The sequence below is a fragment of the Carassius carassius genome, chromosome 31, assembly GCF_963082965.1.
Source record: "Carassius carassius chromosome 31, fCarCar2.1, whole genome shotgun sequence".
In the NCBI taxonomy this organism is placed as follows: Eukaryota; Metazoa; Chordata; class Actinopteri; order Cypriniformes; family Cyprinidae; genus Carassius; species Carassius carassius.
Window position 1 is genome coordinate 25,363,020 of NC_081785.1, and position 26,486 is coordinate 25,389,505.

Sequence of the window (26,486 nt, forward strand, 5' to 3'; positions counted from 1 at the left end):
GTGTCCGGTGGTAACGGGTAGGTTATTGCATTAAATGCAGTGTGTATGTATATAATATATATAATATATAATATAATTTGAAGATGACGTTCGAACTGTGTGTGGCTGTACAGTCATGTGTGTACAGGGAGTACAGGAGTGGGCTGAGGACACAGCCCTGAGGAGCACCAGTGTTGAGGGTCAGCGGGGATGAAGTATTGTTGCCCATTCTGACCAACTGACTTCTGCCTGTCAGGAAGTCCAGGATCCAGCTGCACAGAGATCTGTTTAGTCCCAGAGTCTGGAGCTTCGCAACAAGTGTGGTAGTCCACAAACAGCATTCTCACATAGGTGTTCTTATTTTCCAGGTGGTAGAGAGCAGTGTGTAGGGTGAAAGCAAAAGCATCGTCTGTAGAACGGTTGCTGCAATATGCGAATTGTAGTGGGTCTAATGAGGCAGGCAGTACAGAGCAGATGTAGTCTCTTATGGGTGTGAGAGCAACGGGCCTGCAGTCATTTAAGCATGTGATTTTGGTTTTATTTGGTATGGGCACAATGGTAGATTTTTTGAAGCACGAGGGAACCACTGACAGACAGTGGGAGAGGTTGAAAATGTCTGTGAAAACACCGGCCAGTTGGAATGTGCATGCTCAGAGCATACGGCCTGGGATGCCACCGGGACCCGCAGCCTTATGGATATTTACCCGTCGGAAGGATTGGGTTACATCTAAGACAGAGACGGTGAGTGCACTCACATCTTCTGCAGCAGCCGCGGGAGCGCTCTCTTGTATGGGCGGAGTTGTGAGCCTCGAAACAAGCATAAAAGTTATTTAGCACATCCGGTAGAGAGACAGCGATGTTCACAGAAGCTGGTTTATTCCCTTTGAAGTCTGTGATGTTGTTGATGCCCTGCCACATGCTTCTTGCATCGTTGGTGTTGAATTGTTCTTCAACTTTGTTTTTGTATTGTCTTTATGCGGCTTTGATGGATTTTCTGAGATCGTAACTGGCTTGTTTGCGATCATCAGCATTCCCGGATTTAAAAGCGGATGTCCGCGCTGACAAGTCTGCTTGAACATCGCTGTTAATCCACGGTTTTTGGTTGGGGTAGATGCGGATTGTTTTTGTCTGCACTGCATCTTCTACACACTGCCTGATGAAACACGTTACAGTTTCTGAATACTCCTCTATGTCGTCATCAGACGCTGCCCGGAACATGTCCCAGTCCACTTGATCAAAACAGTCCTGTAGTATAGCGTCTGATTGGTCAGACCAGCATTGAATTGTCCTGAGGGTGAGTGCTTCCCGTTTCAGTTTCTGCCTATAAGCAGGCAGCAGCAGAATGAAAGTTTGAACCGATTTTCCGAAAGGTGGGCGGGGGAGGGAGTTGTAGGAGTCCCGGAAAGGAGAATAGCAGTGGTCCAGTACACGATCACCACGCGTGTTGATGGTGATGTGTTGGAAATATTTTGGTGCTATTGTTCTGAAGTTGGCTTTGTTAAAGGCCCCCGTAATAATAAATGCTGCCCCTCCCAGTCGTACGAGGAGTGTGGGAACAAGTGAAATTAGTGGAGAGGGCTGCAGGAGTGGCAGTGTCTTCAGGTTTGATCCAAGTCTCAGGTAGTGCCATGAGGTTGTGACTGGAATGAGTAGCAATAGAAGAAATGAAGTCGGCTTTGTTAACAGCAGACTGGCAGTTCCAGAGACCAACTGGAATAGAGGTTGTAGTACAGGTCAGAGGGACAGGCCATAGATTTGTCGGATAAGGCTTCCTTCGACGTATATTGCGTGTTCTCTGAAAGCATATAGTGAATACAAGTGACGTAAATAAGTAATTGAGAAAAAGCCATACAAAAAGTAAAGAAAGGGAAAAAAACATCAATACTCAAGTGCCCTGTCGGTGTCCTTGCTCGGTGGATTTCGCGCAGGTTAAACATACCACTTTAAATATAAAACAATAGACAGATACATAAACATCATATAAGTGATTTATTTGAGCACTAGAAAAATAAAATAATAATTTGAGAAAGACAAAATAAATAAATAAAATAAAAAATATTTTACTTTGAATGCCAATTACATCATCATCATCATCATCATCAGTCGACGAGGTCGACGAGAGGTTTCTCTCCTTTCGGTTTCTTTTGCCTAGGCGTGGCAAAAAGACAGTTCCATTGTTTCCGGTTCTTTGCCAACTCGCTGATTTCCTTTTCGCTGAGAGTGATCTTGCTTTTGTCAGTGATGTGGGGTGATATTTGTTCGCGGTATGATGTTCGTGGTGCCCCGCGTCTGTTTGTTGGTTTGATCTGTGACTCATATAAGATGAAACGTTTGACCGGTTCGTCTACTGCCATGCGAAGGCAGTGGCCTGTGAACTTAAGCTGGCGATCGCATATAGTTGTGCTTATTGGCACCTGTTGAACCATCTCGTATAAATGTTCATTTGTGATATGATCGTTCTTCTGGTCTATACCAAGCATGATGCGTTAACAGTTTGTTGCATATGCGTCGAGTCGTTTCGCTAGATGTTTAGTGAGGATCCATGTTTCGCAGCCATATAGCAAGATGGAGATGCATGCGGCTTTGAAGAGTCGAATTTTGAAGTTGATCTTGGTCTTGGGTGGTTTTAGGATGGATTTGAGTTTGTGAAACGCTACCCAAACTAAACCAATTCAAACATTGACGTCTTTGTTTGTTGATCCTACGTAGGCGCCTAGGTATTTGAAGTCATTTACGATGGCTACCTCTTGGTCATCTATTTTGAGTGCGGGAGCAGGAGTTGCATCTTTCTGTATGTTCAGGCGCATTTGCTTGGTTTTGTTGATATTTATCTCTAGGCCTACTTGGCGTGCTTGTATTTTGAGTGCTGTGACTTGTTTTTGTTGTTGCTCTGCGTTTCCTTCAAGTAGGGCGATGTCGTCGGCAAAAGCTAAGTCATTCACTTTGTGATTTAGCACGCGAGTTGATGCACGTAAAGTTCTGTAACTTCTGTCTGTTTCCTTGCCTTTGTTGTGTAAGATATCCAAATTCGTTAGATGATAGTTTTGAGACATAGTCGATGACTATGATGAATAGAAATGGTGCTAAGACATCACCTTGAAGTACACCTGTTGTGATTTTGAATGGCTCGGAGCACTGGCCTATACTTGGCTTTTCGAGTCATCGTACAACACCCGAATTGCATCAACGATCTTTGCTGGAATGCTGTAGTGTCGGAGAATGGCAAACATCATTTCTCTGTCGATTGAATCGAAGGCCTTCTTGGAGTCAATGAATGTGATGTAAAGTGGGATATCTTGTGCATATGCTCCATCCATTATTCGTCGCAGAATATGAATTTGCTGAATGCAACTGCGGCCTGTTCTGAAGCCTGCTTGGTTCTTTCTGAGCATAATGTCGATGGGCAGATGAATTCGATTTAAGATCATGCAATTGTGCACTTTTGCTGCAATTGATGTCAGGGTAATTCCGCGCCAGTTTGTCATTAGCTGCCGGTTTCCTTTCTTCGGTAGAGGTATGATGAGATTCGATGTCCATTGAGTGGGTGCATGACAGTTTTTGTAGACAATTGGACAGATATAGAGCAGCTCGTCGACTATAAAATTGCCGCCATCTTTGAGCACTTCAGCTGTCATTGCGTAGTCTGGTCCAGGCGCTTTGTTGCGCTTTAGGTCTTCGATTGCTTGCTCTATCTCGGATCGATTGAATTGAGCAGTTTTGATGTCAGTAGAGTCGGGTGACGGGACTGGGTGGACTGTTTGATCTGCGTTTTTGTTTTTGTTGTTTAGCAATGAATCAAAGTACTCGCGCCAGCCTTTGAGTAGATCGTTTTTATCTTTGGGCATTGATCCATCGAGTTTCTTTACTTTGCTTGGGTCGGCCTTATTGTCGTCACCTGAGATCTGATTTATGATCTTCCAGGTTTTGCCGTGTTCTCTCTTCTTGTCTGCGTTCTCAAGTGCTACAAGCAGGTGACTGAGATGCGCTTCTTCGTCATGTGTGAATGCTTCAGACACTTGGTTCTGCAGGCTTTGCCACGTCAATTTGTGTGAGGGCAATCGTGTTCGCTTGTACTTTGCCCTGACCTTGTTGCAGATGTCGAGTAGTGTGAGAGTTTCAGCAGTGACCCAGCTCGCAAACTTTGCTTTGTGCCTCTTTCCAAGTACTTTTTTGCTTGTATCGTGTAGAGCAGCATCCAGTGCGTCAGCGTGTTGCTGGATCATGGCAGTTTTACTTGGTAGGGCCATTTCGTCCATTAGCTGAATAGATTCTTAAGCTCGCAATTGAAAGACTCTTTGATTCCCGGGTCTGCTAGTCTTTCCCAGTTGAACTTGCATCGATAGTTGGTTGGTTGTTTTGGTGCTCTTAGGCTCAGTTTGAAGTTTGCGCTCATTACTTTGTGGTCGGAGCCGACGTCGATTGTGTTGTAAGCGTGGTAGTTTTTAAGTGATTTCCACCACTTTGTCGAGATCAACATGTGGTCAAGTTGTGACCACCCACCCTTTGGTGAACAGTAGGTGAGTAGCCAACTTTTCCTGTTTGGAAAGTGTGTATGCGCTGGTCAAAGGTCTGTCTAGTTCACATAGTTCGAGCATGCGTTCGCCATTGTCAGTTGTGTCGTGCATGCAATGAGGTCCAACTTGCCTAGGGTTGGTGTCTTGACTGTCCTTGTCCTTGCACTCAAACAGATGGTAATTATGCAAATACAGCCACATTCAACATAAAACACACTCACACATATATGAGAACTGTAGAAAAATAAAACGAATAAAGAAAAAGGCGATCGCTAAGTTACGCTTCCATCAGATGACAGGTGCGTCAGAGCGCACATCATGAGAGAGTGCCAGAATTCAAATAAACAATCTTATACCTTTCTTTCACTTTTTTTAGTGGATCGTCTCATTTTGTTTGTGACATTGTACGCTACAAAACCATGCTGTTTTTTTTTTTTTTACTACCAAGGCGTAGTTTCTGTGCATGAGTTATTTCATAACGGACACAAACAATACTGTCCCTGAAGAACTGAAATGTAAACAAAGGAATTATCACCCATATTACAATGTTATTGCTTCGTTGGACTAAAGGTGCTCCATTGAGATTTTGTTCAGTGGACCCTTACCTTCCTAACTAATCCGGGATTTACAGCTGTGGATGTGTTTATGACTCATTATTATGACAAATCTGGTATGAACTGCATTTCGATGTGTACTGCTTACACAAATTTAGCAAATACATTCTTTATAAGCTTTCCATTGAAAACAGCGATCTGTCAACAATGCTTGAGGCTTAGATCTTTATAATGATATCATTATATAGTTTGTCAAGAGTAAATTTGTCCCGTTTCATTTAATCTATTCGTAAACATTGACAAGAGTTAACAAGGGGAGTTTAGTGTGCCCGTGTCTGGGTGTGGGTTAATAGGTTAAATCCTTCTGCTCCCCTGATCTGGAATTTCATATGCTTCTGTGTCAACCATTCTGGCTACATAGGGAATTGCGCCCCTGAGGCGTCTGCCGTTGCTAAGCAACCATGACGTGCTCTCTCCATGAAGATGCGTGAATTTCAGCAAATGATAAACGGATTTGCAGCACTAAAAATCGCTTGCAGTAGCTCTGCTACTAAATTTATTTCAAAATGGCAATCCATATACAGCTATGATCAGCTGTTCCTTCATCTTGGCTGAGCTTTCAATGTTGTTAGGAGAAAGGATGAAGCTGATTGGTTGGTTCTTGTCACATGACCTGCGGTGCGCTTGCGGCTCTCTGAAAAGTTGAGATGTTTTTAACTCGATGCGGTGCGGACGCGATTGGAAAAAACGAGCGCGTCGCGACCGCGTTGCTTCCATTAGGAGCGCGCATACCGGTGGCGCATACATGGTGGGATAGGCCACATCATGCTCGGCTTGCAGACAAGACTCTCTCGAATCTTATATTTTGCAAGTGCAATACCTTGTAATAGAGGTAATGACTTACGGATATACTCTGAGAGAGAGAGAGAGAGTGTGTGTGTGTGTGTGTGTGTGTGAGAGAGAGAGAGAGAGAGAGAGAGAGAGAGAGAAAGAGAGAGAGAAACACACTCGTGCTTCACCTGAAGAAGGAAACCCAAACTGATTCTGATTCCAATCACAACCCCAACATTCAGAAACTAATTGACAAAAATCTGAAGTATAATTATGATGAAAAATGAAAAAATGAATTTGAGCTCCAAACCAAACTCCAGTGTTATTCGGCCCTAAACAGAACCACAAAACTGGCAAATTACTTATCACTCAAGCAATTAAAAGAAAGACAAATCCTTTCAAAATATCGACTCAGTGATCATGATTTGGAAATAGAGATTGGTAGACATAAAAGATCCTGGCTACCGAGAGAAGAGAAACTGTGCAAACACTGTGAGCTGAATCAAACAGAGGATGAGAAACACTTCCTTCTTGTCTGTCCCAAATACAGCAATATTTGAAGCTTTGAATCGTTCATTGTTGTCTCTAAATGACTCAGAGAAACTACTCTATATACTTGGAGAGAATGAGATGGCAGTCACACTAGCTGCTAAATATTGATACACCATACGAAAGGGATCATTTATTGTATTCAACTGTTTTATTTGATATTCTTAATTTTAAATAATTACTATTATTCATATTAGAAATAGTATCTGCTGTTGCTATTTTTCTTGTATTGTATTTTATTGTTATCATATTTTATATTTTATTCTGTATCTAAATGCTTTGGCAATACTGTAACTCAAATGGCATGCCAATAAAGCAACTTGAACTTGAGAGAGAGAGAGAGAGAGAGAGAGAGAGAGAGAGAGAGAGAGAGAGAGAGAGAGAGAGAGAGAGGAGAAATGTAAGAAAGTTTAATGTTGTATGTAAACTGTGTTTGAGGGGAAGTTGTGGCCTAATGGTTAGAGAGTCGGACTCCCAATTGAAGGGTTGTGAGTCCTAGTCTCGGGCCGGCAGGAATTGTAGGTGGGGGGAGTGCATGTACAGTTCTCTCTCCACCTCATTACCACGCCTTAGGTGCCCTTGAGCAAGGCATCGAACCCCCAACTGCTCCCCGGGCGATGCAGCATAAATGGCTGCCCACTGCTCCGGGTGTGTGTTCACAGTGTGTGTGTGTGTGTTCACTGCTCTGTGTGTGTGCACTTTGGATGGGTTAAATGCAGAGCACGAATTCTGAGTATGGGTCACCATACTTGGCCGAATGTCATGTCACGTCACGTCACGTAACATCGTTAGAGAGAGAGGTGTTCAGAGAGGAGTCTGTTGGATGTTTAGCTGTTATTTGTTTTATGGACTCAATGTTGAAAATGTAAAACATTTCAAACACTGTTGGCAGAAGTGAAAAATAAATAATTTTATGAAGTTACAATTTTGTTTGATTCCATGATGTATTTTACTGAACATGAGTATTTACAATGCAAATCCAAATTATTTTAATTTACTGACAGTTACTTATATCTTGTCTTTTAACTTTATTAAGATCAGATTCTGCAGGTAAAATTACAATAATAAGGTGACTTGACTTGGACTTGACTTGACTTACTACAGGACTTGACTTGACATAACTTGTGACTTGACTTGACTTGCCCAAGAAAAAAATACTTGGGACTTAATTGAGACTTGAAGGTTAAGACTTGAGACTTACTTGAGACTTGCACATGTGTGACTTGGTCCCATCTCTGATAAAAAGCATATTTTTATAACAGTAAACAACCAAATTCCACCCGTGATCACAAAAGGATGTTATTACAAACACTCGATCAGGGTTTAAAGTGAGTTTTGAGTAAAAGGGTACTAACAATTTAATAAATTGTCTGATGTAGCTTGATGCTAACGTTAGCTCTAATGCTACTAATAGCAGCTGCATTTCTTCTTTATAATGCATTTCTGTCACAATAATTCACGTAAGTTCGTAAGAAAATGTTTTGTTGTATTTTTATAGTAAGACTTATGATAAATAAGGGCTGAATGCATACTGAGACTGAAGTGAGATTGCAGCTTGGTGGCTTTGTAAAGCTTGAAATACCACAACAAAGGCTAATAAAGGTGGAATAAAAACAAAAGAATAATGATAAAAGTCACAATGCATGCAATAATGTGTCATACCTGGCGGAGGTGTGAAAGACTCGTTTTATGAGAACAGTAGAATAATGAATGGGGGAGTATTCAGAGCCAAAAACACAGAACATCTTCACATGATTTTACAGAGATGACAAGTGCCATAAATCAATCAGATAAGCCTTCTCTAAAAACACACATGACATAGCCTTAGAAAATATTTCATAAAATTCAGTTTTACAGATTGGATTATGAAATTTCTACTGAAGCTTGGGTAGACTTGTGGCTTTAGCTACACTGTGTTTCTTAAGTCATATCCTACATCAACATTTTTTTTAATACATTTAAAAATATGTTTTTAATATTTTTATTTTTGTTTTTATGTTTGAACTTATATATATCTATTATCATAACAGTATGAGCAATTCTGATTCCTGAACAGTAAACTTTGAAGTGTCAGCTTTGTGAACAAATGTTGATTATATATCTAGTCAGAAAGAATCATGAGCAGAAACCTTTTTATTTTGGGATATGTCATTTCTGTCTCCATTCCAAAAAATGGGGGGTGACTGGTAAGGGGTTAAAGAGGTTTGTGAACTTGCAAGCACGATGTCAGACATGGTAATATGCTCTGGTCCCCTCCCGGCTTACTGTGGTGATGAGATACATAGCAGATTGTCATCACTCATTGGTTGGATGTCTAAGTGGTGCCCGCAGAATAACATAGGTTTCATAGACAACAGACAAGCTTTTGGGGCAGACCTGACCTGTTGAAAAGGGATGGTCTTCATCCCTCCTGGGGTGGTGCTGCTATTCTCTCTAGAAATATGGCACATAGTCTTAGAATTTGTAATTTACTAACTGGGGCCCAGGTCAGGAAGCAGACAGACTGGCTAAACCGACCGTCTGCTAGCTGCCTCACGCCACAGAAATCAGTTAATTCTCAGCACACAGAGACTCTTTCTCCTAGATATCACACTATAGAGACTGTCTGTTCCCCAAACTAGAAAATACAAAAAACAAAAAAAAAACAAAAAAAAACTTCCAAACCAATTTTAGAGAAACAATTTAATTGAGGTTCAACAAATAAAAAACAGATGCAATATGGATAAACAAATGATAAAGCTTGGCTTATTGAATATCATGTTCCTTTCTACAAAAGCAATTTTTGCAAATGATATGATCACTGATCATAATCTAGATGTGCTCTGTTTGCCAGAAACCTGGCTCAAACCTGGTGATTACATTAATTTAAATGAGTCTAGATTACCCCAAGATTACTGTTATAAACATGAGCCACGTCCAAAAGGTAAAAGGGGAAGTGTTGCTTCAATTTATAACAATGTTTTCAGTGTTTCTCAGAGGGCGGGCTTCAAGTATAACTTGTTTGAAGTAATGGTGCTTTATATAACATTATCCAGTGAAACAAGTGTTAATGATAAATCCTCTGTGATGTTTGTACTGGCTACTGTATACAGGCCACTAGGGCACCATAAAGACTTTATTAAAGAGTTTGCTGATTTTATCTGCAACCAGCACTAACTTGGATATAAAGTTTTAATTGTTGGTGATTTTAATATCCATGTTGATAATGAAAAAGATGCATTGGGATCTGAATTTATAGACATTCTGAACTCTATGGGGTTAGACAACAAGTCTCAGGACCTACTCATTGTCAAAATCATACTCTAGATTTAATACTGTCACATGGAATTGATGTTGATGGTGTAGAAATTATGCCGCCAAGCAATGATATCTCAGATCATTATTTAGTTTTGTGCAAAGTTCATATAGCTAAAACTGTAAATTCTACTTCTTGTTTCAAGCATGGTAAACCATTACTTCTACCACAAAATACTGCTTTGTAAGTAATCTTGCTGATGTATCCCAATTCCTTAACATATCCAAAATCTCAGAACAACTTGATGATGTAACAGAAACTATGCACACTAAAGAGAGCAGCCCGTAAAATAGAGCGCAGCTGGAGGAAATCAAAACTAGAATTTCCTTTTAAGGGAACTTCAAACTGTGTCCTCTAGGGGGCGCTATGGGGAACGCCTCGCCTTGACCCGTGTCTGAAGCATACATTGAAAAAACACCAACGAGTTGGCCGGCGACAGCCTCTGACATCACTTTTGGCGTGACTATAAACAGGCACCATTCTCTTCTTCGTCTTCACTGACTGTTCTGTTTGAAGAGTGCATCTGAAAGAACTGGCATGAGCAATCTTTATCTGTCTATAATGGCAACTACTAGCAAGTGTTTAGACAATGTGTGCATCCGTGTCGGCATTATTTGACACCTGATGACACACACAATCTTTGCGTCATTTGTTTGGGTGAAGAGCACGCACACTATGTCTTTGAGGAGGCAATTTGCATGCATTGTGAGTGTTTTTCAATGAAAAAGCCCCGCTCTCGTTCGTCTCTCTTTCCGTGAAAAAAAAAAGAAAAAAAAGGCCGCCATCTGCTTCCCGCGGTTCAGGAACTGCCGCTGCTGAGGCACGGAGGAGAATGAGCTTGTGAGAATTTCAGGTGGCTCTGTCTGAATGGTTTAGAGAGGGACTTTCCCTTTCATACTCATAATGGCGGCGGACGAGAGAGAGCCTTGGGCGGATGATGTTATATCTTTAACACTTTCTGATACTGAGCTAAATGCTCTGCTGAGTTTTTACCCAGGAAAAGCAGGAGATATTTGAGGATGGTGAGGAAGCTGAGGCTGAGCCTTCTCAATTCTCCTGCCCTGCATATGTAGAGCTGTTGGAGGTTATGGATCGTGCCACAGCAAATTTGGACTTGCCATGAAAGTGCACTAACAAGGTGACGCCGTGCCGAGCCTTGATGAGCGTATTCTTTCTGACCATTGCCCTCCAGCTCAGGTGAGCCTTCCATTTCTCCCTGATCTCCATACAGAGATCGAAAAGAAATGAAAGAGGCCGTTTTCTTCTCGCATCCATTGGTTTCGGCATAAAAGTTGTGCGAAAACGGCTATGAGAGAATGTACCCTGTAGAAAGAGCTTTCTTTCTGCGAGGGGAGACGTCCTCTCTTAATCTCCCTCCTTGCCATCTAAGCCCCTTCAAGAAATACATCTAGGTTAAATGGCAAGGCATACACAGCAGCAGGTCAGGCTGTGGCTTTATTACACACAATGGTGGTGCTTCAAGCATATTAGACAGATATGCTAAGAGACCTGGATAGAGGCGAGGGCCTTTTTCCTGATCAGGTAGCCGGGCTGCGCCGCACCACAGATCTCTCTCCATGCTACCAAGCAGGCCGCCTCTGCCATGATCAGGACAATGGCGTCCATGGTGGTGGTGTAGAGATGTCTGTGGATGAACCTGGCAGACATTGAGAAGAAAGAAAAGGCTTTCTTCTCGATGCTCAGGTTTCACCTTCAGAACTTTTTGGTATTTCTGTTGAGATGGTGATCGAGAAGTTCAGGGACACAAAGGCGCGCTCAGCTGCATTCAGATCCTTCGTTCCACGAAGGTCTAGGTCTGAGCCCAAACAACATTGGGGTCCTGGTCTGTCTCAATATGAGGATCAAAGGCTAGTGTCACGACTCGCGCTCCTCCCCCACCTGCGGGCAGGGGTAAGAGGAATCGTGGGTCACAAGGAGGTAAGCAGAACCTGAGGGATGCAATCCAGATGAGGCAGCATTCTCGTATGAATCAGAGTGATAACGAGGTATCTACTCATCCCCTTCCTAATTCCCCTGTAACCACCAGCTCTCTGCCTGATCAAGGTTAGGTGGAAACCTCTCGCATAACAGTCTCCTATGCTGGACCTATAATGTTTTTGGCTGGTTATATGTTCATAGCAACCACCCTACTGATGGTCCGAACTAAAAGGAGGTACCCCTTGAGTGGGGCTCCAGCGCAGGAGGGTGGGTAAATTTGTAATCCTTTCTGTAATACTTGTGTATTAAATTGCTGGTGGTTATGTGTCTACTAATAAACTCTTTGAGTTTCCTTTGCAGTGCTCAGTTACATTGTCAGTTACTCACCAGAGGTTTGTAACATTTGAGCTTGCCTCTCCCGTGCTGTTCGGCACCTCTGCGAAGCTTAGGAACCTTTAGGTACACACGCTAAGCTCTGTGTCCTTTCTGAAAACCACATGGTGGTTAGTGTGCACATGAACACTTTGTGCACTTTCTTAAATCCAAGTGGTAAGTGTGCACGCAAGACTCTGTGCATTTTCTGAAATCCTGTACGGCAAGGGTTATGCACTCCGCCTCATTCCCTTTCTTGAGATGATTAGACCTTGGTTCCTTTGGCTCCATTCAGCCAGTGTGTATTTATTTATAAACTTCAATCATTGCTTCCCTTAACATGAGGGGCTATTTGGGCGATTCTTGTGGTAGTTTAGCAGCACTCCCCTTTTCAAAGAAGGGTCACCTATGAGCGCGCTACTCTGAATTCGGAGTTCTCCTCTCCTCTCCTCTCCTCTCCTCTCTGTTTTTTCCCCAGAGCGCTCCAGCATTACTTCCACAGATCGAGTTGATAACTCTCAAACATACTGTTTTGAGATGGACCATTCCATCTATGAGCATTCCATCTATCTGAGTGCCACGAGAGCCCCTCCTTAGAACAGTATTTGAAAATCCATGGTATGGTAAGTGTGCACGTGAAGTCTTTGAACACTTTCTGAAATTCACACTGTGGTAAGTTTGCACGCTTGTATTCTGTGTTCGTTCTAAAATCCTAGATGGTGAGGGCTTCGCACGGTTGCTTCGTGCCCTTTCTTGAGTTGGTAAAAGCCCTGTTCATCTTGGGCTCCACTCCACCTATGTGTCCTCGGATACCAATCTAAACAGGATCTGTTGAGACAGCTCCTTCAGCAAGCTTATGCGAAAGCAAGCAGTAGCCCCTGTGTGACTGGCAATACTTAGTATAAAATGCTAGGTTCTTAGCTGTCTCCCTTCCAAGCCTTCAGCTTCAGCTTCAGAGGTCCTAACAATTAAATTGGGTATCTAGATTAGGCCTGTAGATTGGCGCAGTGGATAAGACACATGCCTTTGGTGTGAGAGACCCGGGATCGAATCCACTGCGAGACACCAATATGTCCCTGAGCAAGACACTTAACCCCTAGTTGCTCCAGAGGCGTGGGACCTCTGACATATATAGCAATTGTAAGTCGCTTTGGATAAAAGTGTCAGATAAATGTAAATGTAAACGTCCCAGGGGCAACTCCCATGGAAATGGTAGAGTTGGTACTTAGTGTTTGCCATGATTCTGGCCTGCATTCCCCTCAGCATGGCGGCATGTGTATACTGCTCCCCATAGCGCCCACTAGAGGACGCAGTTTGAAGTTCCCTTGAAAGGGAACATCTCAGGTTACGAATGTAACCATGGTTACCAAGAGAACAATACACTGCATCCTCTAGCTCCCTGCTATGCTTCGGACGCAAGCTTCAGACGAAGAAGTGAATGACATGTTCTCCCGGTGCCTGTCTATAGTCGCGCTGGTAGTGACTTCGGGTCTATAGACACAGGTCACAATGAGGTGTTCACCATAGCGCCCCCTAAAGGACGCAGTGTCTCATTACCTACTCAGAGAACCATGGTTACATTCATAACCTGAGACAGTATTTCATATTGCTTGGTGGGAATGTAACCTATCCTACAGAAAAGCATTAAAAACTGCTAGATCTGATTACTTTTCATCTATTTCAAAAGAAAACAAACATAACCTCAGGTATTTATTCAATACAGTGGCTAAATTAACGAAAAATAAAGCATCAACAAGTGTTGACATTTCCTAACACAACATCAGTAATGACTTTATGAACTGCTTTACTTCTTAGATCGATACTATTAGAGATAAAATTTTAACCATGCAGCCGTCAGCTACAATATCACATCAGACAGTGCACTATAGATGGAAGGAATAATTGTATAAACTTGTTAAATCATCTAAACCAACAACATGTATGTTAGATCTTATTCCATCTAAGTTCCTAAAAGAGGTGCTTCCAGAAGTCAGATATACTTTTCTGACTATTATTAATTCCTTATCATCATTAGGATATGTCCGCAATACCAAAACCTTCAAACTGGCTGTTATTAAGCCTCTCATCAAAAATGACAACTTGACCCCAAAGAACTAGTTAATTATAGACCAATCTCTTATCTCCCTTTTCAGTCCAAGATACTAGAAAAGGTAGTATCCTCAAAATTATATCCCTTCATAGAGAAAAATGGTATCTGTGAGGATTTCCGGTCAGGATTTAGACCGTATCATTGTACTGAGACTACTCAACGTGACAAATGACCTGCTCTTATCATCTAATCATGGTTGTATCTCTCTATTAGTGCTATTGGATCTTAGCGCTCCATTCAACATTATTGATCACAACATACTTTTGCATAGACTAGAAAACTTTGCCGGCATTAATGAAAGTGCATTAGTATGGTTTAAATCATACTTATATGACTGCCATCGATTTGTAGCAATGACTGAAGAGGTATCATATCACTCAGAAGAGCAGTATGGAGTACCCCAAGGCTTAGTACTAGGCCCTTTACTCTTCACGCTTTACATGTTATCCTTGGGAGATATCATCAGGAAACAAGGTTTTAGTTTTCACTGTTATGCTGATGATACTCATCTCTATATTTCTTTGTGGCCTGGCAAAACATACCAATTTGAAACTAATGGAATGCAGTCAATATAAAAAACTGGATGACGAGTAATTTTGTAATGCAAAATTCTGAAAAAAAAACAGGTGTTAATTATAGGACCTAAAAACTCTGCTTGTAATAATCTAGAATGCTGTCTAAGACTTAATGGCTGCTCTGTCAATTCTTCATCATTAGTTAGGAACGTAGATGTGCTATTTGATAGCAATCTTTCCTTAGAAAGCCACATTTAATTTGTAAAACTGCATTTTTCCATCTCAAAAATGTATCTAAAATATGACCTCTGTTAACCATGCGTTTATGACCTCAAGGTTAGATTATTGTAGTGCTTTATTTGGAGTTTGTTCTGCATGCTTAATAAACAAACTCCAGCTAGTCCAAAGTATGACCATATTAGCCAGGTTCTGTCAACAGATTTTTTAAATCTTGCTTATTACTTAAAAAGCCTTGAATGGTTTAGCACCTCAGTATTTGAATGAGCTCCTCTTACATTATAGTCCTCCACGTCTGCTACGTTCTCAAAACTCTGGCAATTTGATAATACCTAGAATATCAAAATAATTGATCGGGAGGCAGACATACTCTTGCAGTTTAAATCTAGATTAAATACCTATCTCTTTAACCTGGTTTACACATATCACACTAATGTGCTTCTAATATCCAAATCCGTTAAAGGATTTTTAATAAGGTAAACCGGAACTGGGAACACTTCCCATAACACCCGATGTACTTGCTACATTGTTAGAATAATGGCATCTATGCTAATATTAGTCTAGATGAGCCCCAGATACAGATCCCCTGTAAAGACCTTGTCTCAGACGACCAACAGGACAAGACCACAGGAAACAGATGATTCTTCTGCACAATCTGACTTTGCTGCAGCCTGTAATTGAACTGCTGGTTTCGTCTGGCCAGAGGAGCCTGGCCCCCGTACTGAGCCTGGTTTTTCCCAAGGTTTTTTCTCCATTCTGTCACCAATGGAGATTTGGTTCCTTGCCGCTGTCGCCTCTGGCTTGCTTAGTTGTAACACTTCATTTACAGCAATATTGTTGACTTGATTGCAAATGTCAATGTCAATGTCACCTTTATTTATATAGCGCTTTAAACAAAATACATTGCATCAAAGCAACTGAACAACATTCATTAGGAAAACAGTGTCAATAATGCAAAAATGAGAGTTAAAGGCAGTTCATCATTGGATTCAGTTATGTCATCTCTGTTCAGTTAAATAGTGTCTGTGCATTTATTTGCAATCAAGTCAACGATATCGCTGTAGATGAAGTGTCCCCAACTAAGCAAGCCAGAGGCGACAGCGGCAAGGAACCGAAACTCCATCGGTGACAGAATGGAGAAAAAAACCTTGGGAGAAACCAGGCTCAGTTGGGGGGCCAGTTCTCCTCTGACCAGACGAAACCAGTAGTTCAATTCCAGACTGCAGCAAAGTCAGATTGTGCAGAAGAATCATCTATTTCCTGTGGTCTTGTCCTGGTGCTCCTCTGAGACAAGGTCTTTACAGGGGATCTGTATCTGGGGCTCTAGTTGTCCTGGTCTCCGCTGTCTTTCAGGGATGTAGAGGTCCTTTCTAGGTGCTGATCCACCATCTGGTCTGGATACGTACTGGATCCGGGTGACTGCAGTGACCCTCTGATCTGGACACAGACTGGATCTGGTGGCCACGGTGACCTCGGAACAAGAGAGAAACAGACAAATATTAGCGTAGATGCCATTCTTCTAATGATGTAGCAAGTACATAGGTTGTTATGGGAAGTGTTTCCGGTTCCGGTTTACCTAATTAATGCAGCCTAAAAATCCTTTAACGGATTTGGATAATAAAAGCATATTAGTATGTTATGTGTATGCCAGGTTAAAGAGATGGGTCTTTAATCTAGATTTAAACTGCAAGAGTGTGTCTGCCTCCCGAACAATGTTAGGTAGGTTATTCCAGAGTTTGGGCGCCAAATAGGAAAAGGATCTGCCGCCTGCAGTTGATTTTGATATTCTAGGTATTATCAAATTGCCTGAGTTTTGAGAACGTAGCGGACGTAGATGATTATAATGTAAAAGGAGCTCATTCAAATACTGAGGTGCTAAACCATTCAGGGCTTTATAAGTAATAAGCAATATTTTAAAATCTATGCGATGCTTGATAGGGAGCCAGTGCAGTGTTGACAGGACCGGGCTAATATGGTCATACTTCCTGGTTCTAGTAAGAACTCTTGCTGCTGCATTTTGGACTAGCTGCAGTTTGTTTACTAAGTGTGCAGAACAACCACCCAATAAAGCATTACAATAATCTAACCTTGAGGTCATAAATGCATGGATTAACATTTCTGCATTTGACACTGAGAGCATAGGCCGTAATTTAGATATATTTTTGAGATGGAAAAATGCAGTTTTACAAATGCTAGAAACGTGGCTTTCTAAGGAAAGATTGCGATCAAGTAGCACACCTAGGTTCCTAACTGATGATGAAGAATTGACAGAGCAACCATCAAGTCTTAGACAGTGTTCCAGGTTATTACAAGCAGAGTTTTTAGGTCCTATAATTAACACCTCTGTTTTTTCAGAATTTAGCAGTAAGAAATTACTCGTCATCCAGTTTTTTATATCGACTATGCAATCCATTAGTTTTTCAAATTGGTGTGTTTCACCGGGCTGCGAAGAAATATAGAGCTGAGTATCATCAGCATAAAAGTGAAAGCTAACACCATGTTTCCTGATGATATCTCCCAAGGGTAACATATAAAGCGTGAAGAGTAGCGGCCCTAGTACTGAGACTTGAGGTACTCCATACTGCACTTGTGATCGATAGGATACATCTTCATTCACTGCTACGAACTGATGGCGGTCATATAAGTACGATTTAAACCATGCTAATGCACTTCCACTGATGCCAACAAAGTATTCAAGTCTATGCAAAAAAATGTTGTGGTCAATTGTGTCAAACGCAGCACTAAGATCCAATAAAACTAATAGAGAGATACACCCACGATCAGATGATAAGAGCAGATCATTTGTAACTCTAAGAAGAGCAGTCTCAGTACTATGATACGGTCTAAATCCTGACTGGAAATCCTCACATATACCATTTTTCTCTAAGAAGGAATATAATTGTGTGGATACCACCTTTTCTAGTATCTTGGACAGAAAAGGGAGATTCGAGATTGGTCTATAATTAACTAGTTCTTTGGGGTCAAGTTGTGGTTTTTTGATGAGAGGCTTAATAACAGCCAGTTTGAAGGTTTTGGGGACATGTCCTAATGACAATGAGGAATTAATAATAGTCAGAAGAGGATCTATGACTTCTGGAAGCACCTCTTTCAGGAGCTTAGATGGTATAGGGTCTAACATACATGTTGTTGGTTTAGATGATTTAACAAGTTTATACAATTCTTCCTCTCCTATGGTAGAGAATGAGTGGAACTGTTCCTCATGGGGTCTATAGTGCACTGTCTGATGTGATACTGTAGCTGACGGCTGAATGGTTGCAATTTTATCTCTAATAGTATCGATTTTAGAAGTAAAGTAGTTCATAAAGTCATTACTGCTGTGGTGTTGGGAAATGTCAACACTTGTTGAGGCTTTATTTTTCGTTAATTTAGCCACTGTATTGAATAAATACCTGGGGTTATGTTTGTTTTCTTCTAAAAGAGAAGAAAAGTAATCGGATCTAGCAGTTTTTAATGCTTTTCTGTAGGATATGTTACTTTCCCGCCAAGCAATACGAAATACCTCTAGTTTTGTTTTCCTCCAGCTGCGCTCCATTTTTCGGGCTGCTCTCTTTAGGTATGCTCATTATACCATGGTGTCAAACTGTTTTCCTTAACCTTCCTTAAGCGTAAAGGAGCAACTTTATTTAAAGTGCTAGAAAAGAGTCCATAGTTTCTGTTACATCATCAAGTTGTTCTGAGGTTTTGGATATGCTAAGGAATTTGGATACATCAGGAAGATAACTTAAAAAGCAGTCTTTTGTGTTAGAAGTGATGGTTCTTCCATACTTGTAACAAGAAGTAGAATTTACAATTTTGGCTATATGAATTTTGCAAAGAACTAAATAATGATCTGAGATATCATCACTTGGCTGAATAATTTCAACACCATCAACATCAATTCCATGTGACAGTATTAAATCTAGAGTATGATTTCGACAATGAGTAGGTCCTGAAACGTGTTGTCTAACACCAATAGAGTTCAGAATGTCTTTAAATGCTGATCCCAATGCATCGTTTTCATTATCAACATGGATATTAAAATCACCAACTATTAAAACTTTATCTGCAGCCAGAACTAACTCGGATGTAAAATCACCAAACTCTTTAATAAAGTCTGTATGGTGCCCTGGTGGCCTGTATACAGTAGCCAGTACAAACATAACAGGGGATTTATCATTAACATTTGTTTCTTTGGATAATGTTATATGAAGTACCATTACTTCAAACGAGTTATACTTGTAGCCTGCCCTCTGAGAAATCCTGAAAACGTTGTTATAAATTGAAGCAACACCTCCACCTTTGCCTTTTAGACGTGGCTCATGTTTATAACAGTAATCTTGGGGGGTGGACTCATTTAAAATAATGTAATCATCAGGTTTTAGCCAGGTTTCTGTCAAACAGAGTACATCTATATTATGATCAGTGATCATATTATTTACAAAAAGTGTTTTCGTAGAAAGGGATCTGATATTCAATAAGCCAAGCTTTATCATTTGTTTATCCATATTGCTTCTGTTTTTTATTTGTTGAACCTCAATTAAATTGTTAATCTTAACTTGGTTTGGACGTTTTTTGTATTTTCTAGTTCGGGGAACAGACACGGTCTCTATAGTGTGATATCTAGGTGAAAGAGTCTCTATGTGCTGAGAATTAACTGACCTCTGTGACGGGAGGCAGCTAGCAGACGGTCGGTTTAGCCAGTCTGTCTGCTTCCTGACCTGGGCCCCAGTTAGTCAAGTATAAACACTAAGACTATTTGCCATATTTCTAGAGAGAAGAGTGGCGCCACCCCAGGAGGGATGAAGACCATCTCTTTTAAACAGGTCAGGTCTGCCCCAAAAGCTCGTCCAATTGTCTATGAAACCTATGTTATTCTGTGGGCACCACTTAGACATCCAGCCATTGAGTGATGACAATCTGCTATGCATCTCATCACCACGGTAAGCAGGGAGGGGACCAGAGCATATTACAGTGTCTGACATCGTGCTTGCAAGTTCACACACCTCTTTAATGTTATTTTTAGTGATCTCCGACTGGCGAAGTCGAACATCATTAGCACCGGCATGAATAACAATCTTACTGTATTTACGTTTAGCATTAGCCAGCACTTTTAAATTTGCCAAGATGTCAGGCGCTCTGGCTCCCGGTAAACAGTTGACTATGGTGGCTGGTGTCTCTGTATTCACGTTCCGTACAATAGAATCACCAATAACTAGAGCACTTTCATCAGGTTTCTCAGTGGGTGCATCACTGAGTGGGGAGAACCTGTTTAATGTTTTGATCGGAACAGAAGAGCAGTGTTTTGACCCACGACTACGCTGCCTCACCGTCACCCAGTTGCCCTGCTGCTGGGGCTCTGTTTCCGGAACCGAACAATGTACAGGAATCCCTGAGCTAGACGCATCCAAAGCCGTATCTAGAGCCCTAACATTCTTACTGTCCTCAATTAAAGTTTGGATGCGTGTCTCTAATTCTGAAATCTTCTCTGTCAGCCTAACTATTTCCCTGCATTTATCACATGTGAATCCCTCATCAGCGACAGAGATAGATAAACTGTACATGTGGCAAGAGGTGCAAGAAACAATGATAGGAGAAGCCATTACTCACCGTGCTTGATGAAAATTCTTACTGCGGTTGTTTGATGAACTTGTGAAAAAAGTGATTATCTGTGCAAATGATTGCACAGATAGTATTTAAACTGAACTGAACTGAGTTGAATGATGGCATCACTGAATTCAATGTTGAACTGCTTTTAACTATCATTTTGCATTTTTGAAAGACTGTTTTCCTAACTTATGTTGTTCAGTTGCTTTGACACAATCTTTTTTTTATAGTGCTATATAAATAAAGTTGACTTGACTCCAGACTCTGGGACTAAACAGATCGCCTTGCAGCTGGATCCTGGACTTCCTGACAGGCAGACGTCAGTTGGTCAGAATGGGCAACAACACTTCATCCCTGCTGACCCTCAACACTAGTGCTCCTCAGGGCTGTGTCCTCAGCCTATTCCTGTACTCCTTGTACACACACAACTGTACAGCCACACACAGCTCCAAAGTCATCATCAAATTAGCTGATGACACAACGGTGATAGGCCTGATCACAGACAACGATGAGACTGGCTACAGAGAGGAGGTGAGCACCCTGACTAAATGGTGTCAGGAGAACCATCTTTCTCTCAGCATCGACAAGACCAAGCAGCTGGTGGTGGATTTCAGGAGGCAGAGCAAAGAACACACATCCATCACCATCGATAAGACACCTGATGAGCGGGTAAACACCTTTAAGTTCCTTGGTGTTAACATCATTGAGGATCTCACCTGGCCTCTGATGCAGTGCTGAAGAAGGCACATCAATGCCTCTTCTTCCTGTAAATGGCTGAGGAAGTTTGGAATGAGCCCCAGCATCCTCAGAACATTCTACACCTTCACTGTAGAGAGCTTCCTGAAGTGCTGCATCACTGCCTGGTTTGTAAACATCACCACTGGCAACCGCAAAACTTAAAAAAAGGGTTGTGCGAACTGCCAGCCACATTGTTGGAGATGAGCTTCCCTCCTACACCAGGCGGTGTATAAGGACATCTACACCAGGCGGTGTATAAGGAAATCCCGGAGGACCATTAGTGACTCCAGCCATCCATCCCACTGACTGATATATCTGCTGCCCTCAAGAATATATGTATGTGCATATTGCACATTGTCATCTGTTGAAGTCTGTATGGTTATATGTAAATTGTTTCTGCAATTTCTGGAGCACGCTCCCAAGAATTTCACTCTCCAAGGCACATGTGCTGTGGTGTTGTGACAATAAAAGTGACTTGATTTGACTTGACTTGAAACCGATTGGTCCGCAATTGGGGTATGAATGGCAGCTATACAGAATGGGCCATGGGGTTGCTACCAACTTCTGAGTCAGGTCTGATAGCCACAGCTGATTCATCCAGAGAGGGGCCACTAGGAGAACCTTGTGTTTTTGTTTTCTGACTGCCTGATTACCTATGGCATCAGGGCAATTAGGGAGAATGCATAAGGGAGGGGGTTGCGTTAATCGTGGGCCAACGCATCCTTGGTCTTTGTGTAATAAATTGGACAGTGAGAGTAGTCTTCTGAGGCGAATTCTTGCTCCTTGATAACATGTTCACTCCTTGATTCAATTTGCCTGCTTCAGTTGAAACGATTCCAGGAGGCACTCTACCAGAATGAAGGGAGGCTTTGAGGAGAGGCCTCCTTGGCGATTTATGTAGAACACTACTGACATGATGTCAGACCAGATCAGCACATGGTGCCCTTTTAGGACTGGCAGGAAGGACTCAAAACACTGCTAGCATTTCAATTCAATTCAAGTTTATTTGTATAGCACTTTTTACAATACAAATCATTACAAAGCAACTTTACAGAAAATTATGTTTCTACAATATTTAGTAGTAGCTTATAAGTGGTGACTGTCAGTTTGTGCGCGTATGACAGGAATTTTCTGAAAAATTTATACAAGAAATAGTCAGCCAGACGATGACCATTATTAACAGCAATTATTATATGATGCAGTCACACTTGTAGCAATATTTGTTAGTTCTGCCCTTACAAAAATTAACCATGGTTTTACTACAAATAAAACCAAAAAACCATGGTTACTATAGTTAATCCATGGTAACCACAAATTAACCATGGTTTTGCTAAATTAACCATAGTTTAACCATGGTATTTGTAGTAAATCTGTGGTTATACAAATGTAAGTCAACACGCCAAAAAACCATGGTTACTACAGTTTTACTATAAAACCATGGTTATTTTTCATAAGGGTGGTGGGGCCTGAAACCTGACTGAAATTCTTCATACAGATCATTCTTTTGCAGGAAGGAGCTCAATTGAGCAGACACAACTTTTTCTAAAATTTTAGACAGAAATGGAAGATTTGAAATAGGCCTATAATTTCCCAGTTCACTGGGATCTAGTTTTGGTTCCTTAACCTCTTAGCCAGCACCCCGACGCCCTCGCCCTGAAAGCCACTCAACTTGCACGTGTCAGTGTTTACGAATAGATTAAATGAAAGGGACAAATTTAATCTTGACATTCTATGTATCATTATAAAGATCTAAGCCTCAAGCATCGACAACAGATCGCTGTTTTTCAATGGAAAGCTTATAAAGACTTTATTAGCTACATTTGTGTTAGCAGTACACATAAAAAACATGAACATTAGAAACGTTGAACATACCAGATCCATCGTAATAACGAGTCATAAACACATCCACAGCTGTAAATCCTGGTTTAGTTAGAAAGGTAAGGGTCCACTGAACGACATCTCATGAAGCACGTTTAGTCCAACAAAGCAATAACGTTGTAATATGGATCATAATTCCTTTGTTTACGTTTCAGTTCTTCAGCGACAGAACTGTCTGCATCTGTTATGGAATAATTCACGGTCGCAAACTGCGTCTTGGTAGTAAAAAAACGGCATGGTTTTGCAGCGTACAGTGTCACAAACAGAATGAAATGATCCACCGGAAAAAAGAATGAATGAAAGATAGGCGAAAGATAGTGTATTTGAATTTTCCCTCATGACGCGTTCTGATGCACCTGTCAGCTGATGGAGGCGGAACTTATAGCGATCGCCTTTTTCTTTGTTTGTTTTATTTCTCAACACTTTTTTATATATGTGAGTGTGTGTTTTATGTTGAATGTGAATGTATCTGCATGATTACCATCTGTTTGAGTGCAAATCAGCCCAAATCAGCTCGCTATTATTGTATGATCACGGCTATCAAAGTGAACGCGTCTATATGAATAGAGAGAGTGGATTATTTACTTTATGGCACATTTGTGTTATTACCTTTTGTATAAGAGGCCATCAGCAATTATTTGCATCGTAATTCATTGTAAATGCTGCATTTCTAGCAATCTCAGGATTTTCTGTAATTGGCAAACAAAGTTAGATCTTTTTTTATTTTTCTTATTAGGGCCCGAGCACCGATGGTGTGAGGACCCTCTTGGAATTGCTCCGTTTATTATTAGGGCCCGAGCACCAATGGTGTGAGGACCCTCTTGGAATTGCTCCGTTTATTATTATTATTATTATTAGGGCCCGAGCACCGATGGTGTGAGGACCCTCTTGGAATTGCTCCGTTTATTATTATTATTATTATTATTATTATTATTATTATTATTATTATTCTCCAGGATGAATCGCATTTTTGAGGGCCTAAACATACTCAAAAAGTCATGAAACTTTGCACACACCTCAGAACCGGCGAAAATGTACATCTGATATGGGTTTCAGAAGTGGGTGTGGCAAAATGGCTCGACAGCGCCACCTATACACGTTCAACGGTGTGCGCCTCGAGCTATGTTTCACGTACATGTATGAAAATCGGTACACACGTGTAACTCTCCAATACCTACAAAAAAGTCTCTTAGAGCAAAATTCTAAACCCAACAGGAAGTCGGTTATTTTTAATTTTATGAGCAAATTTTGTGTCATTTTTGTCATTTCCATGCGTTGTATTTTAACGAACTCCTCCTAGAGATTAATTCAGATCAACACCAAAGTTGGTATGCCTAATCTAAAGGCCTTTGCGATGTTAAATTGTGAAGGACTTGAGGTTTCGTTAAAGGGCGTGTCCATGGTGGCCTGACAAATTTCGATGTTTCGCCATGAAAAAGGAAGTTGCTGTAACTCAGACATACAATGTCCAATCTGCCCCAAACTTCACATGTTGGATAAGATTTTTGACCTGAACAGATCTACATGCCAAAATTCAGTTATAGTCATAGCGCCACCTATTGGCAACAGGAAGTGAAATATTTTACACTGCGACAAACTACTCCTAGAAATTTTATGACATCAATGTTATTTTTTTGGTCCGTCTAATCTAAAGACCTGTGTGATGTTTAGTTGTGAAGATCTTGAGTTTTCGTTAAAAGGCGTGTCCATGGCGCCGTGACGAAGTTCGATGTGTCGCCATGGGAATAAAATATGTTATAACTCAGCCATAAAATGTCCGATCTTGCCCAAACTTCACATGTGTGATAAGGATCCTGGCCTGAACAGATCTGAAGGCCAATATTCCATTGGGTGTGGCAAAACGGCTCGATAGCGCCACCTATACACTTTCAACTGAGTGCATATAGCCTTTCAATGGAGTGCGCCTCAAGCTATGTTTCACGTACATGTACAAAAATCGGTACACACATGTAAAACACCAATATCTACGAAAAAGTCTCTTGGTACGAAATCCGAATCCAAACAGGAAGTCAGTTATTTAGAATGTTCTCTGCAAAATTGGTGTTGTTTTTGGCATTTTCAGGGGTTGTACTTTAACGAACTCCTCCTAGAGATTTATTCAGATCAGCATCAAACTTGGTCAGTTAAATCTAAAGGCCTTTGCGATGTTAAATTGGGAAGATCTTGAAATTTCGTTAAAGGGAGTGTCCATGGCGGCCTGACAAATTTCGATGTTTTGCCATGAAAAAGGAAGTTGCTGTAACTCAGACATACAATGTCCAATCTGCCCCAAACTTTGCATGCTATATAAGACTTCTGCCCTTAACAGATCTACATGCCCATATTCAATTATAGTCATAGCGCCACCTGCTGGCAACAGGAAGTGACATATTTTACACTGAGACAAACTACTCCTAGAGATTTTTTGACATTAATGTATTTTTGTGGTCAGTCTAATCTAAAGGCCTGTGTAATTTTAAATTGTGGCAATCTTGAGTTTTTGTTAAAGAGCGTGTCCATGGCAAAAATGACAAAATTTGATGTCTCGCCACAGCAAGAGAAGTTGTTGTAACTCAGGCATAAAATGTTTGATCTTCCCCAAACTTCACATGTTCGATAAGAGTGCAGCCCTGAACACATCTGAAGGCCAATATTCCATTATAATGATAGCGCCACCTGCTGGCAACAGGAAGATTGGAACATATATGGAATAAACATTGATATACTCTACTTATATTTATGAGTTTAAATGCATATTTCTCACCGTTCACCTATTTCAACGTTCACCGGGTGCGAGGGCCCGTTCATCGCTGCTTGCAGCTTTAATTAGGGCCCGAGCACCGATGGTGTGAGGACCCTCTTGGAATTGCTCCGTTTATTATTATTATTATTATTATTATTATTATTATTATTAGGGCCCGAGCACCGATGGTGTGAGGACCCTCTTGGAATTGCTCCGTTTATTATTATTATTATTATTATTATTATTATTATTATTATTATTCTCTAAGATTAATTGCATTTTTGAGAGCCTAAACATGCTCGAAAAGTCATGAAACTTTGCACACACCTCAGAACTGGCGAAAATTTACGTCTGATATGGGTTTCAGAAGTGGGTGTGGCAAAATGGCTCGACAGCGCCACCTATACACGTTCAACGGTGTGCGCCTCGAGCTACGTTTCACGTACATGTATGAAAATTGGTATACACATGTATCTCTCCAATACCTACAAAAAAGTCTCTTGGAGCAAAATCCGAAACCCAACAGGAAGTCGGTTATTTTTAATTTTATGAGCAAATTTTGTGTCATTTTTGTCATTTCCATGCGTTGTATTTTAACGAACTCCTCCTAGAGATTAATTCAGATCAAC